This window comes from Mauremys mutica, chromosome 9 (assembly GCF_020497125.1).
Source record: "Mauremys mutica isolate MM-2020 ecotype Southern chromosome 9, ASM2049712v1, whole genome shotgun sequence".
Classification (NCBI taxonomy): domain Eukaryota; kingdom Metazoa; phylum Chordata; order Testudines; family Geoemydidae; genus Mauremys; species Mauremys mutica.
Window position 1 is genome coordinate 5,461,321 of NC_059080.1, and position 17,114 is coordinate 5,478,434.

Below are 17,114 nucleotides of genomic sequence, written 5' to 3' on the forward strand. Positions count from 1 at the left end.
AATGGAGCTCATGGTCCACGGACCACAGTTCGAGAACCTCTGAATTGGTAACATATGGCACCACCTAGTGGTTGAACAGTACAATACAGTTTAGCAGAGTCTACACTCCAGCTGTGCTACTGTACCACTTGTGCCTTAAATAAGGGTACGTCTACACTACGGGACTATTCCGAATTTGCATAAACCGGTTTTGTAAAACAGATTTTATAAAATCGAGTGCGCGCGGCCACACTAAACACATTAATTCGGTGGTGTGCGTCCGCGGTCCGAGGCTAGCGTCGGCTTCTGGAGCGTTGCACTGTGGGTAGCTATTCCCTAGCTATCCCATAGTTCCCGCAGCCTCCCCCGCCCCTTGGAACTTCCGGGTTGAGATCCCAGTGCCTGATGGGGCAAAAATCATTGTCGCGGGTGGTTCTGGGTAAATGTCGTTAGTCACTCCTTCCTCTGGGAAAGCAACGGCAGACAAGCATTTTGCGCCTTTTTCCCCTGGATTGCCCTGGCAGATGCCATAGCATGGCAATCATGGAGCTTGTTTTACCTTTTGTGACTCTCACCGTATGTGTACTAGATGCCGCTCACAGAGGCGATTCAGCAGCGCTACACAGAAGCATGCTTTTGCTTTTGCATGACAGCAGAGATGGTTACCAGTCATACTGCACCATCCAAACCCTTCCATAAATTGGAACTGAGGATGATTATGGCTACCAGTCCTTTTGTACCATTTGCTGCTGTCATAAGTGCCCCTGGCTGCTCTTAGCCAGGGGCGCAAAAGCCAAAATTGGGAATGACTCCCTGAGTCAATCCCTCCTTTTTGGTATCTAAAAATAGAATCAGTCCTGCCTAGAATATAGGCAAGTGTACTAGATAACCACTGTATCATAGAACCAGAGAGCACAGCTGCTCTGTGTCAGATCCTGCAGAAACTATGATCTGTATGCTATTCACAGGGGGTGCTCCTGTAACAACCCCACCTGTTGATTCCATTCTTCCCCCAGCCTTTCTGGGCTACCGTAGCATTGTCCCCCCACTTGTGTGATGAAGTAATAAAGAATGCAGGAATAAGACATGGTGACTTGTTAGTGAGAAATGAGTGGAAGGCAGCCTCCAGCTGCTATGATAGTCCAGACAGGACATTAAGCAGTGTGTAGGAGAGAAGCCCAGCATCCCTCTGCTAGTCCAGGGGCAACTGAATCTGTTCTTTACACATGAAGGGTGGGGGCTGATGGAGCTCAGCCCCCTGTTGCTATGATGACGATGGTTACCAGCCATATTGCACCATCCACCAGAAAAAATTAGGGCCAGGCGCCCACGGATGCTAATCAGCATGGTTACTGCCCCATGTGCCAATAGGCTGATGACGAGGACGGTTACCAGTCCTTTTGTACCATCAGCCACCCATGGCAGGCGGGGGAGTGAGGATGTTGGTGTTTACGGCTGCAGCATCGTGTCTATCTGCAGCATTCAGTAAAGATAGGGTGACATGTAAAAGAGTCAGAGGATTGTTTTCCCTTTCGCTTCTGGGGGTGGGTGGGGGGGGGGGTGAGTAGATTGCCAAGCTATGCCCTGACCCACCGCGGACACTGTGTTTGACCCTAGAAGCATTTGGAGCTCAGCCAAGAATGCAAATACTTTTCGGAGGCTGCAGGAACTGTGGGATAGCTTCAGTCCTCCAGTCCATGAGCGTCCATTTGATTCTTTGGCTTTCCGTTACGCTTGTCACGCTGCAGTGCGCTGAGTCCCTGCTATGGCGTCTGTCTGGAGATTTTTAAAAAAGGATTCTGAATTTCATCTTCTGTAACGGAGCGCTGATAGAATGGATTTGCCTGCCCTTACAGCGATCACATCCGCATGGTCCGTGCTGGAGCTCTTTCTTTATTTTGATTTCGGACTGCATCACCACCCAGCGGAGCTCCACGCTGGGCAAACAGGAAATATTCAAAAGTTCGCGGGGCTTTTCCTGTCTACCTGACCACTGCATCCGAGTTCAGATTGCGGTCCGGAGCGGTCACTGCTGCACTGTGGGATAGCTCCCGGAGGCCAATACTGTCGATCAGCGTCCACACTAACCCTAATCCGATAGGTTAATACCGATACTAGCGTTACTCCTCTCGTTAGGGAGGAGTACAGAAACCGGTTTAAAGAGCCATTAAAATCGATATATGGTGCCTCCTAGTGTGGACGGTTGTGGCGTTAAATCGGTTTTACGCTCCTAAAACCGGTTTAAACGCCTAGTGTAGACCAGGCTTAAGAAAGGAGAGGGAGAATCACCAGTCTCATTTTGTTACCAGAAGAGGGTGGCACTGGGGAGATATCACCACTTATTCCTTCTTTACCCCATGGACATGATCATTCCACACTGCAAGTCTTAATGCATGTTATTTATTGTAAACTACATACAGTGAGCTCAAAATAGCATCAGTATGCCACTCTGCCAAATGGAAAAATAAATTGAATTGTTGGAGGGAAGCTGGATGTACTAAATGTCTAAAGTGCATCTCTTGTAATCAAGCAGAGTCAAAAATTATCCTGCCTGGATCAATTATTACAAGCCTTCGTTTAGTGCTTGGAGAACTGTCAGTTAATGCATTGGCATAGACTAGTTATACAACGTTCAGTTCTCATTACCAAAATACAGATAATTTTACTTTTCATATTCATGTTTTAAGTGTATTGAGAGCTAATTAATTATTTTTTATCAAATTATACATTACATTCAATGCGCAGGGTTCTGCCCTAAGATCATATAGCAGTCACGGAGTTCATTGCCACAACAATCTCTGGTGGAAAAAAGTTTCCGCCTTTTCCATCAGACTTTATTCAACCCAATTCTTTCCAGCTCTTGGGCCATTTCTTATCTTCATGACATCTGACCGTGGTCCTCCTATCAGAGCTGCCACCCAATGCTGCAGATCACCTTAAAGTTGATACACACACACACACCCCTCTCAACTGGTAGAGCAGATGGTTCAGATACAATTGGCAGTGGGCTAGGAGACTTCTGAATCACATTTATTTCCCTGATCCATTCCTAGACATGCAACTAAGCTTTTGCCTCTTACTCAAAGCTACTCCCATCTCTAAAATTGAGCTCCGTACCTGGCAGCACAGTCTAGTTCATAGAACAGTGTTGTGGGAGATGGAGGCCTCTCACTGAGAGGCCATGTGATTTTAGGAAAGAAGCTCCTCTTTATGGTCTCCAATTCTCCTATGGAATGTGGATAAATCCACCCGTATGATTGGCTTACACAGCAGATCTCAAAGACCAAGTTATTTCAGAGGATGTGCTTAACAATTTTTTTTTTTAAAGAACAAAAAGTAAGACAGTTCTCACAGAAGCTGACCTCTCTCTTCGTCCATTCATCCTGGTTTAAGCCAAGCCTATATTCTAGCCATGTCTCTATTTATAGTATAGGTGGCACAGGTAGTTCTGCGTATAGCAAAGGTTGCCTCAGACTTTCCATTATAAGACCTTGTTTTCAGTCATTTATCATTTTGCCAAACTCTAACCATCTGGGTGGAAGTTCTCCCATGCCAGATATCTGCCTCTTGCTGAATTTTTTGGGAAAGGTCAGCTAAATATGGCAGTGGTGCCTTGGTCAAAGAAACTACTCTGAAGAGGCTTCATTTTCCCCCCCCAGTAAGTTGGGGCTCTCTAGTTTGCTGTGAGATCCTCTGAAGGTTTACCAGCATGAAAGTAGACTCCGTTCCACATTCTGAAATGGAACCAGAGTCCCAACATTCCTTCACTGTCCAGGCAAATTAGACATTTCCTAACTTATGAGTGCTTGACTTTGCCATCTTAATGTTCTTTACATTTAATTTTTTCCACCCCCAGTGTAATATGCATTTACTTTTTTTTTTATATAATTAAAAGAAATCCATGAAACTAACAGCTCTTGGTGGTCTCATGTAAGTAGAGACAGCTTATCTGTAGTACAAGCACTTGGAATACAAACATCAACACCTGTTGTGCCACTGGCAAAAAGATAGATACCTCTAATTTCCTAATATCTCCCATGCAGCTGGTCACTTGAACAATGCATCCTTGTGAGTAAAACTCATCTTCTGTAACCCAATTTGAACCTGGTTAACGCAGCTGGACTCCAAACTGCACTATGTAACACAGTGTTTCTCAAACTGGGGCTGCCGCTTATGTAGGGAAAGCCCCTCGTGGGCTGGGCCGGTTTGTTTACCTGCCCTGTCCACAGGTCTGGCCGATCATGGCTCCCACTGGCTGCGGTTCGCTGCTCCAGGCCAATGGGGGCTGCGGGAAGCGGCAGCCAGTATGTCCCTCAGCCCACGCCGCTTCCAGCAGCCCCCATTGGCCTGGAGCAGCGAACCGCAGCCAGTGGGAGCCATGATCGGCCAGACCTGTGGACGGGGCAAGTAAACAAACTGGCCTGGCCCACTAGGGGCTTTCCCTACATAAGCTGCAGCCCCAGTTTGAGAACCACTGATGTAACAGAGCTCTTTACCCTGAGCTGTGGGGTCTCTTAGTTAAATGAATGAATGCACCAGGCACTGGGCACCCAATCCTCAGTTGCGCCCCATAAGCAGTAGTGGGCACAGTTGTGGGGAAGTTGGCATAGAACCAATCCTGTGATCAGCAGTGACAACCCTAAACACCATGCAGTTTAGAACAAAGTCCCAGGACAGTGGAGTGTGCTGGGTTTCTCTCCCTGGTCCAGGCCAAACCAATAATGGAACATGTTGCATGCTGGCCTTTGAGTAGCAGATGTCAGGTTCTCTTCTAAAGCCCTGCTTCCCTAATAAGCTTGGATTTCACTTACTAAGGATCACCCCTCTCTTAGGGCTGCAGTGTCCCTTTTGTTTGCATATTGTTTCCAAAGGGAGAACAGGTCTGTGGGGATGTGTTGTATAGGAAGAATAGTTCAGGTAGCCTCCCTTTCTTTTGTCAGGAGTTTGTATAAGAAGAATCCTGAGCATTACTGCTGAGCAGACACAATGCCAACAGAACTGTACTCACATCACGCGGACCCCTATGGAGTCTTTGAGCATCTAATGAGACACAGATAGACACTGAATCCTTCCATCCATTATCGTTAAATATCTCCCCTGAAACTGATGCAGGGAGCCAGATTATTCAAAGACAAACTAAAAATAACTTTGTTTTAAGTTTTAACAAACATTAGTATTCCTGTTTACTAGATTTCTGCAGGGGCTGAGTAATGGGCACTGGGGTTCTAATGATTGAAAAAATTATAGATCTGGCACTTTATAAAGCATCACATTGGTGCTTAACCAAGCTATACTCTTTGAAGCACCATGTGGAATTTGGTTAATCAAAAGGTTAATACATGTCAGTTACAATCCCCCAGGTAAGCCAAGTCTAGACTGCTAACCTCAGTCATATGTTCAACCCCACTACCTCTCAGATCAATGTAACAGGCTTGTTTGCACATGGGATACTAAGAATAGGGGACAAGAAGAATTTTCTCAGAATCAAGAGAAGAGCATTAAATAGGTTTATTTGCTACAAAATCATAAGATATTTGTGTTTAAGGGGGAGATTTTCACGGGGCAGCTAAGTACCCAACTCCCATTGAGAGTTAAGCACCTGACTTCTGTTTGTGCCGTCGAAAAAAATCTCCTACATTTTCCCACACCGTCATGTGGTTGTGACCTGAATGTGCACAGAAGTGCTGGGATTTCAGAGCTCCACACATGCTCATTCTTTGCCCAAAGGATAGGGGCTGCACTAGTTTACACTGAGAGCTGAGCAGGCCCCTGACTGCACCACACTAGAAGGAACATATAGATCATAGAATGTCAGGGTTGGAAGGGACCTCAGGGAGGTATCTAGTCCAACCCCCTGCTCAAAGCAGGACCAAACCCCTAGGCTTGAAGCTACCTTTGCCTTCTCCCCCCACTTCTGTAACTGAGCCGTGGGCCCAGTTTCTTAACACAGAGTGTGTGCTGGGACTTACGAATAATTGCAAAGAGGACATTAGACCACATGCTAGTGTTGAACAAGCCATTCCAGTTGAGTAGTGAGATCTTAAGTCTACACAGAAGTATTTCAAAGAGACAAATTATTCATTTAGACAAATGCCTGGGATCCGAACACACCGATTGCTTGTCGGCATTAGGGTACAATTTGCTAATTGAGCAGAATAAACTGGGTACCGCTTCAAGAGGGTCTGTAGTTATTATACTGGGTTAGTAGCTACAGGTGGGTTGTTATTTGCAAGCTATTTAAAATCCACTCTTCGCTCACGGCTAGTTTTGAAGTCTATTCAGGAAGTACTCCCTCACAGGCAATCAGACAGGCTGTGATGGTGAGTTGAGTTTGAAAACTCACAGCTAGGAAAGGTGAGTGCATGAGACAAAAATCTTATGAATGGTTGTTTCTGAGTTAAGGGGATATTGGGATCAACTACTCAAGTCTATCTGCATTGTCATTAAATCATAGTTTCTCTCTATGTAATGGGGTACCTCTATCACCACCTGTCACTGTAGTATCTGGCCAGGTGACAGGCAGTTTGGCCAAACATTTGCAGAGGCCTTTGAACTGGATTGTCCCTTGATATAAATGAGAGGGTGCCTCTACTCTGCTGCAAAGCCCTAGGGCTAGGGCCCTACCAAATTCAGTCCATTATGGTCAATTTCATGGCCGTAGCAGTTTACCAATTTTTCAAATCCATGTTTTCAGATATTTAAATTTGAAATTTCATGGTGTTGTAACTGTGGGCGTCCCAACCCAACAGAGGAGTGTGTGTGTGTGTGGGGGGGGGTGTTACTGGACTCTGAGGGCAGCAACCGTTGAGCTTCCTGCAGACACAGAGGTTCCCAGAGGTGGGTCTGAGGTTCCCCCCGCCCCCCACCGAGAGCAAGTCCTGTCCCTTCCCAGCCCTGCAGGAGCTGGGAGCCCCCTGGCTGGGGCGCTCATAGCAGCAGGGGGAGATCAGATTTCACAGGGAAGGGCTTATTTGACTCCCTCAGGGAACTGATGGGCAAGGTCCCCTGGGAGAATAACGTGACGGGGAAAGGAGTCGAGGAAAGCTGGCTGTATTTCAAAGAAACCTTATTGAGGTTGCAGGAACAAACCATCCCGATGTGTAGGAAGAAAAGTAAATATGGCAAGCGACCAGCTTGGCTTAACAGTGAAATCCTTGCTTGTCTTAAACACAAAAAAACAGCTTACAAGAAGTGGAAGATTGGACAAATAACCAGGGAGGAGTATAAAAGTATTGCTCAGGCATGCAGGTGTGAAATCAGGAAGGCCAAATCACACTTGGAGTTGCAGCTAGCCGGAGATGTTAGGAGTAACAAGAAGGGTTTCTTCAGGTATGTTAGCAACAGGAAGAAAGTCAAGGAAAGTGTGGGCCCCTTGCTGAATGAGGGAGGGAACCTAGTGACAGAGGATGTGGAGAAAGCTAGTGTACTCAATGCTTTTTTTGCCTCTGTCTTCACAGTCAAGGTCAGCTCCCAGACAGCTGCACTCTGCAGCACAGTATGGGGAGAAGGTGACCAGCTCTCTGTGGAGAAAGAAGTAGTTCAGGGCTATTTAGGAAAGCTGGACAAGCACAAGTCCATGGGCCCGGATGCGCTGCATCCAAGGGTGCTAAAGGAGTTGACCAATGAGATTGCAGAGCCATTGGCCATTATCTTTGAAAAATCATGGCGATTGGGGGAGGTCCCGGATGACTGGAAAAAAGCTAATGTAGTGCCCATCTTTAAAAAAGGGAAGAAGGAAGATCCAGGGAACTACAGGCCAGTCAGTCTCACCTCAGTCCCTGGAAAAATCATGGAACAGGTCCTCAAGGAATCAATCCTGAACCACTTAAAGGAGGGGAAAGTGATCAGGAACAGTCAGCATGGATTCACCAAGGGCAAGTCATGCCTGACTAACCTAATTGCCTTCTATGACGAGATAACCGGCTCTGTGGATGAGGGGAAAGCAGTGGATGTACTATTTCTGGACTTTAGCAAAGCTTTTGATACAGTCTCCCGCAGTATTCTTGCCAGCAAGTTAAAGAAGTATGGGCTGGATGAATGGACGGTAAGGTGGATAGAAAACTGGCTAGATGGTCGGGCTCAACGGGTAGTGATCAATGGTTCCATGTGTAGTTGGCAGCCGGTATCAAGTGGAGTGCCCCAGGGGTCGGTGCTGGGGCCGGTTTTATTCAATATCTTCATTAACGATCTGGAGGATGGTGTGGACTGCACCCTTAGCAAGTTTGCAGATGACACTAAACTGGGAGGAGTGGTTGATACACTGGAGGGTAGGGACAGGATACAGAGGGACCTAGACAAATTAGAGGATTGGGCCAAAAGAAATATGATGAGGTTCAACAAGGACAAGTGCAGAGTCCTGCACTTAGGACGGAAGAATCCCACGCACTGCTACAGACTAGGGACCGAGTGGCTGGGCAGCAGTTCTGCAGAAAAGGACCTAGGGGTTACGGTGGACGAAAAGCTGAATATGAGTCAACAGTGTGCCCTTGTTGCCAAGAAGGCTAATGGCATTTTGGGTTGTATAAGTAGGGGCATTTCCAGCAGATCGAGGGATGTGATCATTCCCCTCTACTCAGCACTGGTGAGGCGTCATTTGGAGTACTGTGTCCAGTTTTGGGCCCCACACTACAAGAAGGATGTGGATAAATTGGAGAGAGTCCAGCGGAGGGCAACAAAAATGATTAGGGGGCTGGAGCACATGACTTCTGAGGAGAGGCTGAGAGAACTGGGATTGTTTAGTCTGCAGAAGAGAAGAATGAGGGGGGATTTGATAGCTGCTTTCAACTACCTGAAAGGGGGTTCCAAAGAGGATGGATCTAGACTGTTCTCAGTGGTAGAAGATGACAGAACAAGGAGTAATGGTCTCAAGTTGCAGAGGGGGAGGTTTAGGCTGGATATTAGGAAAAACTTTTTCACTAGTAGGGTGGTGAAGAACTGGAATGGGTTACCTAGGGAGGTAGTGGAATCTCCTTCCTTAGAGGTTTTTAAGGTCAGGCTTGACAAAGCCCTGGCTGGGATGATTTAGTTGGGTTTGGTCCTGCTTTGAGCAGGGGGTTGGACTAGATGACCTCCTGAGGTCCCTTCCAACCCTAATCTTCTATGAGTCTATGACTGTCCATGATGTGATTTTTACATCTGTAAAATTGGTAGGGCCTTACCTAGGGCCTTCATTCTACAGTGCCATGTGAACAGACCCCCAAGCCTGCCTGGATCTAGCTGTGGCATCAGTATCTGGGAGCCTGTTTTTGTCAAGTGGTGCATAAATGTTTTATCACAAACACATAGTAAACTAGTCAAGCTGTTTGATTATTTTCAAGGTGGAGGGCAGGGCATGGATATTCTAGACCTGCCCAACTCTCTGTAATTGCCCAAATGAGAGACAAACCTCAGCAGCATACCGAGGATACAATAGTAAGATGGGGTAGGTTTAACCCTGAGTAACAGAGGGCTTAACAACACATTGGTCTCTTCTTCTCACAAGTACAACCTATCCGAAGTCAAGCACACTGTGCTGATACTTCGCCAGTCCATCTGTATACATATTCAAATTGCTTTATTGAAAAATATAAATGCTAATTAAAAACAATTACTGTAGACAATTAGAGTTAGTCCCTCTCTGGACCTTTCAGCTTTTTTTTTTTTTTTTAAACAGATTTTAATTAAGGTCTCTTGGCTTTAGTGCAACTACCAAAGAAAATGCAATATTTCAGATATATGGTGACATTGTAGTAGTTCCACTTACCAGGCACCGTTTTATTGATGCTGGATTAGGGCCATGTTTTCAAAAAGCATTAGCATCAAAAAAGTCTTTTCCCCCCCCTAAGGTCTCAACAATTATTGCTGATTGTAATTACGCGGAGGGCTGTATGTCCCAACTTCACTTCTGAACTATAAAATGTATTTTAAACAATAATTCAATAGATAATTGCATTTTTTCCATAGATTTTTAGTACTTTGAGCCTTGTTTGATATCAGCACTGTATTAATATAAAACAGTTTATTTCTGAGTAAATGACATATAGGGCCAGTCTTTGCAATCAGTGGAAAGATCCATTCCAGTCTACACAGGTTCTTATACCACTCTCTTCATTGAAGTATTGGAACACTTTCAAGTAGTGCTTTAAGCAAGGTGACTAACCTCTACAACGTGTTTGTTCTCTTTGTTTGGGTTTGCCCAAATAAGGGATCAATCAGGATCAAGATTACATGCACATTACACAGAGTTCATTCTGTTTCCTGCAATAAAATTAGCATTTGGTAGCCCAAGTTACAAAACTGGACACTAGCTTATGGATTTTAAGGGTACAAAAATGCTACACATGTATCATTTATGCAGTATTCCTATGCATGTTGAAAAGAAATTGTTTGTAGGAAAAGCACAAAGCAGCCAGCATGTTTTTGTTTGGCGCAGCACCAGGAGTCAGACTTCATTTGAGTTTTAAGACTTGACTTAACTATAATCTAAGGTTCAGTTTAATGGCGCCACTTTCCCAAATTAGATCTAAACAACACACTTCATCTTCTTAACCTGCATACAGTGTGTTCTCCCTTTCTAAGAAAGGGCCTTCTTCATATTGCTTGTGAAGGCAGAGCAGTAATCATAGACAAAGTGGGACTAATTCCTAAACACAAGCTGTAATGCTAGTTTGAAGCCAGTGCAGTTACTCCAGAGATTAATTTGGCCTAGTGAAAAACAGCTATTTTCATAAACAAAAAATGTGTTTTCCATTTGTCACTCAAGGGCTCTTTCAAAAGAGAGAATTGATTATTTGAATTGCAGTAACACCCACAATACAGTGCATAGGATAGACACCCTCCAAACACATACAAAGAGACAGCCTGTAAAGGAGTGGACTCACCTGATTCACCTCCTCACAGCTGGGCATAACATAGCAGGCTCTCTTCATCTAGCACCCCCTGCTGGCGGTCACTCCAGCCCTGCAGTGGTCTGCTTCCTCTCATGACTCAGCCCTCCAACCAGGTCTCAGGCTCTCCAGGGTCTTCACATCACCTTTTCCAGTGGCTGGTAGGGGAACCCAGGCCCTCTCTCTTCTCTGAGTTCCAGCCCAGTACCCCTGTAATAAACAGGCAAGATCTGGCTATTCAGGGCCCCTGAATCCTCTTTCTACCTCAGACGGTCTTCTGGTCTTTCACACAGCCCCTCCCTGGGCTCATAGAGTACCAGGGTATCTCAGGCTCCCTGAAGCCTCAGATTTCACCTTTCCTTCAGGGCCGTGAGTCACAGGATTCCTCCCTGGAGTTCAACAAACCCCAAACCAACAGCATAACCACAAACCACTTCCATCCCTCCCAGGCTTGAACACTAGTCCTCCCCAGTATGCAGCTCCTCACCTGAGCACCAGCACTCAAGGATTGTTTCCCAAGAGTCATGCCCCATAGGAGCTCATTCTGCTTTCTCAGGCTTTTCCCAAGTCTCCTGATTTCTGCCATCCCAGTCACAACACACAGAAACTTCCCCTCTCCTGGGTCTCCCCTAACTGAGCTCTTTCGGGAAACCCGACTCCTTTCCAGGTGGACCTGCTAATCAACCTGTTTAGTGCCCAAGTGCCGGCTGGTGGGTTGACTGAGCACTCAGGCTCCTGTTAACTCTCAGTACCAGGGTGGGCTTTGCACCACTTTGAGACTATAAGCAAGGGTTGTGCAAAGACAGAACGACCGATAACATCTAAGCAAAATATCACAGATATAGTCTTCCCCAACCCCATTCATTTCCCTGTTTTTAACAATAGGTTGTGAGTCCTCTGCTGTTAGATCTCCATAACTGCAGCCCAAAATAAAGTAGCCCAAAAGCTGACACTAAATGGATAGTCAACTTGAACTCCAGCCAGTTTTGAAAACAGAGTTTAAACTCCTCCTCCTACCCCTGAGCCATCTGGCCTTGTGAGTGGGTGACCTGTGGCTTGAGGCTATAGTTATTAATCAAGTCCTGAACCTGCAGCTGACCACTTTATGGCACGCAAGCACAGTCCACGGCAGGATCAGCACCCGGTGTCACCACTTTCCTGATTTGATCACAAAGGCTCCAGATATATGTTTTTCTTAAAGCCCCAGCTCCTGGAATTAGATTATTAACTATTTGTATTGCAGTAACACCGAGAAGTCCTGGTCATTGGCCAGGACCCCACTGTGCTAGGCACTGCCCAAACACAGACCAAAAAAATGATCCCTGCCCCTAAGAGCGTAAGTTATTATGGGAAAACTTTGCTTTTTTTTTGGTTTAAATAAAAGCATTGCCCACCTTCATAGCTGGGGAGAAAAGCTTGAAAAAGTGAACTCTAGAGGTACAAAACCAGAAGGCAAATAATCCTAACCCAAGATGTATTATTTAAAGTCTCCTAATGTTTAAGCCAATCTCATGGTTTTTTAAACACATGGGGTTGCGTGTAGACACAAACTATGTTTAAAATCATTGCCACCAATGACCAATTACAAAATGAGTTAAAATTTGAAGTGCAGGGTCAGGGCTGGAACAGGGAGCTGAGTGCAAGAGTCAATCAGGAGCTCCTGCTTCCTCAACTAAGGTTTTACCCTGAACAATAGAAAGCAAATAGACCATCAGAACCCCCAAAGATGTGGAATGTGGTGTTACCACTCTCACTCACATCATTGGATCTTCTTCAAACTGAGGGACACCCCACAGGCAGCTGTACCTACCAACCCTCAGCTGGAGGAGTTCTCTGTCCCAGCATCGCAGGAGCCAATTAACTCCAAAGAAGATACTTTCTGCTGTGGAAACCATCCCATCTGTGACAAACAACACCGAGGAAATCTCTGCTAAATCTACTAATCTGAACACCGGGTGGGGGGAACAAACAAGGGATTTAGCAACATCAAACTAACTGAATGCCAGGTCTCTGAACAGGTGCAGGATTACTGGCCTAGTTGAGAGCAGGAAGACTGCAGTAGGTGAAATGGAATAATAACCAGAGCTGACACTGGTGTTTTGTAGATAGCGGGGATTGGCCAGATTTGGGAGTGGCTTTCTTGCAGAAGGCCACCTCCTCCCTCTCTGACAGAACAATGCAAGGGAATCTCCACAATGCTACTTGCAGTTTCTCTCCCAAACAGTCCTGTCCTGACAATGTTGGGCCACAGCCATGAAGTGACTTGCAAGTAACCCAGAAAGTCTGTAACAGAACCAGGAAGGAAATCTCTTAACTCACAGCCACATGCCTTAGGCACAAGACCAGCCTTTCTCCACCATCACTCCTGAGGTTCATTTGTCCTTTCTCTCCCTTCCCCCCATTGGTAATAGCTCTATTGAAGTGATTAGTGTCTAAATCAGCTCTGTCTAACCACATGTATCTCATCCTTCTTTTTTCCTCCTACTCTTCTCATCTGTTTCTTTTACTCACTGCTTTTTGTAATTAAAGTGCCTGCAGCCAAGATCTGCACAGGTGTAACACAGCAAGATGTTCACCTGCTGCTCAGTACTTTTCTCTGGAGATCTCGTTGCTCTCAAAACGCTTTGCTTTTGAAGCAGCAGGTACAATTGGGTTACAATAAGAATGGCTAAACGATCAAACACTGCTTTCAAAAGTATACACATCAGATGTCACCCAGAGGTCAGCTCCCAGACAGCGATCATCATTTTAATGATGGAGGGAAAGCGTAGCCTTCTCAGACACCTTTGGGACAATGGCAATAAAGGGATCTGACAATGACCATTTCCTGGGGATAACTGAACACCACATACATTGGGGGCTGGTGTATTTCCTACTGTTTCTCCCCCTGATGCAGCCCCACTGGGAACATGCCCTCCCCGGGCTGAAGTGAAACAGTGGCCTGGCTCAGTGTGAGTGGGGGCATGTTTATAAGTGCTTACAACCTTAAAGCAGGCAGACTTTCCAAGAACTGAATTCAGTGTGTGATCATTCTAAGAAACTAACATGAGCCCTGAGATACAACCTCATAAAATCAATCTGGCTTCATATAATCATCATAAAACCAGTCTGGCTCCTATCACTCCTGAGAGACACAGGACTAGCTGCAGTTACTGCCTTAGCAACAGGACCCATCTTTTGGAAGGGATGCTTTTTCCAAAAATCAAGACAGCTTGTTTATTTTAGGGATCTGTGGTGTATGTGTGCGTTTTCTTCTCTTCCAGTGGCTCTTAGTTTTCCCAGATCATCAGGCAGGCCATGGACCACACCAGTGAAATAGCTAATAGAGGCACATTCTGTTCAGTGGTAATACAATTAAAACTCATGACAGATGGTAATAATCGCAAGCACTTATTTTTGAAGGGCTTTACAGTGAGCTAATTAAACCTTGCAACACCTCTAGGAGGGGCATTAGTACCTCCACTTTACAAATGAGGGAGAGCTGGAGAAGTAGGATCACCTCACTGGACTCAGTCCTGCAACTTCACATCTGTGGGACTGCTTCATTGGAGAGAACAACAATATCAATGACAAGAACAGGTCCAGCAAGACAATTACACATTATAAAACACTACAGGTATATTAATTTCAGTGTTAGTCCAGGCTGCAGGATCAAATACTCCAGATCATTAGGGTATATTTAGGGTTCCCATCAACATGTGTCTGAATATTAGTATATTCTTAGACCCCAGTCCTGCACAGAACTCCTCACAGGTGCAGCCCAGGGTGCAAGCAGGATCACTGCCCAAGCTGTAGCTTGAAACATCTGAACTTATTTCATCACCACAGATAGTTAAAGTGACACAGTCAAGTTTAACATGTATTATGTTCCAAATCACACCTTTCAGAAGATTATTAAACTTGAAAACTTTAAACCTCTTTTCACTATTCATTGTTTATTTTTTGTGCTCAGCTAGGTCAAGGAAAATAGATTAGTCCCTTTCACTGTTTTTTCTCTTTCTAGTCAACTTAATTGACTGCATAATCAGATCCTAGGTTTTCTTACAGTACCATCATGCCTCAGTGTTTGGATTGCAAACACAGAGTTTGATCCTGCATTCCTTGTATACTCAAAAGTTCTCAAATTAATGGAAGTTTTGGGTGCAAAAGGAATTTAGCATCAGATCCATTCTTTGTGCCAGTAGACAGTCTGTTTGCCTGTCCCTTACTAGCATGCACCTTGCAAAGAGCCTGATCCAACTCCTATTAGAAAATCAACAGGAAAAACTCCCATTGACCTCTCATAATACAGGGCTGATGTACTCAAGTTAGCCAGAACTGGGAGTACATGGACACCTCTGCCTCAAAAGAAGAATCTGTCATTCCCGTCCAAAAATCATTCTGCACTCCCTCACTTGCAATCTTAAATCATATTGTGTCCTATTCTATATTATGCTCGGTTCCAGTATAGGAAAAAACGGGCAAGAACTTTTGAAAGTCACAGTTCAAAAAAATGTATTTCCTTTGTCTCCCCCACCCAGCACTCCCCTGACCTCAGTGCCTGGTTGATCTCTAATGCTGACCCCACTGTAAACCCAACATGTGAAGGGCAAAGAACTCGCACGTGGCACCTTCCCGACCTCCAGGCAAAGGGAAACCCCAGAATATATTACAATCTACATTTCACCAAAAATACGCTGGTTTATTTCATGCTCCGATCTGCTCAAGTTACTAGTTAAGATCCTAATCGTGCAAACAGTTTAATAACCTGGCACACACGAGTAGTGCCCTGGACTCAGTGTGTGTAAAGTTTCTAAGCTCTTTCCCTCTAGCAGGGAAACGATTTCCTAGGGTCTCAACCAAGCCCCACGGATCGCCTGCCTGCCCGCCCCGGGGAGAGCTCCCAAGGAACTCCACACCCGCCAGCGAAAGCCAGCTGAATGCTCCAAGCGCCACTCGCTCCGTACCAGCACCTGGCAGCGCAGAGTGGTGCCCGCATGTGTCAGAGCAGGCGGGATTGCTCCAGTGTTTGCGGCTCCTTTCATCGCCATTCTGCTTTGCCGACGTTTGAGCCCAGGAAGGGAGGAGGCCGAGGGCCACCTGAGCTCAGGATCCGGAGTGATGGAGGCTTCCGCGCAGGAGGTGGGAGAAATCCCTCCAGACCCTCTGCTGCGCCAGGGCAGCCCAGGCAGGTCCCTGCAGCGAGACTGGGGAGTTGTCTGGGGGCGGGGTGCCCAGGGGGCCGGGGCTCTGTGCCTCCACCTGGCCGGAGACAGAGGCCCCCTTCCCGCCCCGAGGAGTTTCTACGCCTGCTGCCATGGTGCATCTTGGCAGCTGCGAGCACCCGCTAAGATAGAAAGCAGCCAGCGCCTAGGACTCTCTGAGCCAGCTCCAGCCGCCGCCGCCGCCCCCGCTAGCTCCGGGCTGAGTCTCCTGCTATCTCAGCCGGGTGCTAGGCAGAAGCGCGCAGGGCGCCGCGCCGCGGGGCATCCTCTTCCTCCCTTGGGCGCTAGGGGAGAGGTGCGCAGAGGTCTTGGACACCCCCCCCAACCCCAACCCATCCCCGCAGCAATCTTGGCCGTGCAGGCGATAGGGGAGAGGCGCGCAAGGTGCAGAAGTCTAGTCTAGTCTAGTCTCCCCAGCAGGAGCCGGACTTTTCTGCCTTGGGGCCCCTTTTCTGAGGCCCCAAGGCAGAAAAGGGCTGGGCGAAGTGCGCCGTGTGCTAAGGGAGAAGGGCGCAGCGCTGGGCAGAGGCGCGCAGGGCGCAGCAGTACCTGACTGCCTTGTAGGCTAGAGGTGGCGGGCTGCAGCCTTCCTCCTTGGCGCAGCGAAGAAGGGCGCAGGGCGCTAGAGGAAGAGGGCGTAACTGTAGCAGACCCCCGCGCAAGGGAGAAGGGCGCAGGGCGCGGAGGGAAGAAGGCGCAGCTGTAGCAGACCCCCCCCGCGCAATGGAGAAGGGCGCAGGGCGCGGAGGGAAGAAGGCGCAGCTGTAGCAGACCCCCCCCGCGCAATGGAGAAGGGCGCAGGGCGCTGAGGGGAAGGCGCAGCTGTAGCAGACCCCCCGCGCAATGGAGAAGGGCGCAGGGCTCTGAGGGAAGAAGGCGCAGCTGTAGCAGACCCCCCCGCGCAAGGGAGAAGGGCGCAGGGCGCGGAGGGAGGAAGGGGCAGCTGTAGCAGACCCCCCCCCCGCGCAATGGAAAAGGGCGCAGGGCGCTGAGGGAAGAGGGCGCAGCTGTACCAGACCCCCGCGCAAGGGAGAAGGGCGCAGGGGGAGCAGGCAGCGCCACAGAC

General features: G+C 47.2%; 1 long non-coding RNA gene across 1 annotated transcript in view; it reads right to left on the reverse strand.

Moving 5' to 3' along the window:
• LOC123377162 overlaps window positions 1–11,576 on the reverse strand; it is a 49,700-nt gene extending 38,124 nt beyond the window's left edge. The window contains exons 1-2 of the long non-coding RNA XR_006582116.1: window positions 11,332–11,576; window positions 10,839–11,054 (exon numbers count right to left, since the gene is read on the reverse strand). This is a non-coding gene — a long non-coding RNA (uncharacterized LOC123377162). The remainder of the gene's footprint in view (window positions 1–10,838; window positions 11,055–11,331) is intronic.
• Between the last annotated feature and the right edge of the window lie 5,538 nt (window positions 11,577–17,114).